This window comes from Cucurbita moschata, unplaced genomic scaffold, assembly GCF_002738365.1.
Source record: "Cucurbita moschata cultivar Rifu unplaced genomic scaffold, Cmos_1.0 Cmo_Scf00009, whole genome shotgun sequence".
NCBI classification, from domain to species: Eukaryota; Viridiplantae; Streptophyta; class Magnoliopsida; order Cucurbitales; family Cucurbitaceae; genus Cucurbita; species Cucurbita moschata.
The window spans coordinates 5,465,936-5,467,460 of NW_019268525.1; the positions used below are offsets into that span (position 1 = coordinate 5,465,936).

General features: G+C 32.7%; 1 protein-coding gene across 2 annotated transcripts in view; it reads left to right on the forward strand.

The window, feature by feature from the left end:
- Window positions 1-1,122: 1,122 nt before the first annotated feature.
- The window catches only part of LOC111447725 (auxin efflux carrier component 4-like), a 4,849-nt gene continuing 4,446 nt past the window's right edge, over window positions 1,123-1,525 (forward strand). The window contains exon 1 of one of the 2 annotated variants that reach the window (XM_023087030.1): window positions 1,123-1,513. The gene's annotated coding sequence lies outside the window, so the exon portion shown is untranslated. The remainder of the gene's footprint in view (window positions 1,514-1,525) is intronic. The other variant, XM_023087029.1, reaches the window with a different exon arrangement.

Here is a 1,525-nt window from a genome sequence, read left to right on the forward strand (position 1 = left end):
TTTTTTTTTTTTTTTTTTTTTAATGTCTAGCACATTAACTCTTATTTAAAGGTTAGATGGAAAGTCGATTTTAGATAAGTGAAAATATGATATTGACAAAGTTAATGGTATAGATTAATTCTCTACATTTGGAGGGAAGATTCGAATATAGAAACTTCAAAATTAGTTGAATATAATAGATGGCAAAGTTATATTCCATGTTTTGACTGATAACGATATAGAAAAAGCTTACAGATGTTGTCGTTTAAAATGCTAACTTTATGCGACAAAGAATTTAAAAACAATTCTTTTTAATATATAAATTCACTTAATGATTTAAACTTTTGAAATCCAAGTTTTTCTTTTTAAAAGTTTAAATTGAAGAGATAACCATCGAATTTTAAAATGATAATTGATGTTTTATGCTCTAAGCTATGCTTTTGAATTTAAATGTTGTTTATGTGTAAACAAAATGTGTTGGGATGTAAGGTGAATCCAAAGAGATCGGTGAAAAAAATATATAGGGTATATAGAGATAAAAGGAAGTCAAATTGTTCCCGCCCTCTCTTTGGTAGTAGCAATGGCGTGAACCCACTTGATAAGCAGTGAGTTTTGGTCGGACCGATCTTTCCTCTTTGTTGTGGCAGCGTATGGCGCCCACATAGCCACAACTTCTTCACGCAGCTACGAGGTTTGTTGTTATGAATTTATTAATATATGGTATAACAATAATTAGTCATGAATTTATGTTCATGCATGTATACTCTCAAAGGATAAACATGAGTTATTGAGACAAATAATTATACACTATGTACGATTACATGTCATGTTGTACCATATCATTTAAGCAATGTGACATTAAAAAGATATTCAATTAATTAATAATATTATTTTCGGAATCAATAGTAAAAGTATATTATATTATTTATTTTTCAAACTTCGACTATATTAAAATCTTTTTATTTTATTTTACTTTTACTATATGATGGTGGAAGTGGGAAAGGTGAGTTAAAAGTTAACCCAAGGGTTGAGTTAAGAGTGAAGAGAAGCACATGGTATGGTTAGTTAAAGGCGGAGTGTCCCAATTGTGTAGGGAATGGTCCCCTAAAAGAAAAGCCCAAAAAAGTGGTAAAAGAAAGAACCCAAAACCCACCACAGCTCACTTCTCAGCCACAGTATCCTTCTCAATCTATCTCCTTTTGCTCTGCTATGCTAATGCTAATGCTATGCTATGCTCTGCTCTGCTCTGCTCTGCTCTGCTCTATAAATACATATTCCTCCATCTTCCCTCTCTCCCTCCACAAATCACCAAATTTTCTCTCTCTGAAGCCTAATCACAGTGGAACCCAGTTTCCACTCTGTAATTAGCACCTCTGCAACCATCCAAATAATTCTCTCTCTCTCTCTCTACGGTTCGTTATCCAACGGTTTTCTTCTTCCCCTAATCTTCTCAAATCTGCCCTCTATCATCAATCGAGTTTTCAATCTCTTCAATTTCTAGCTTCTACAGAAGCTCCCATTCGTTGTTTTTTTTTTTTTTTTTTTT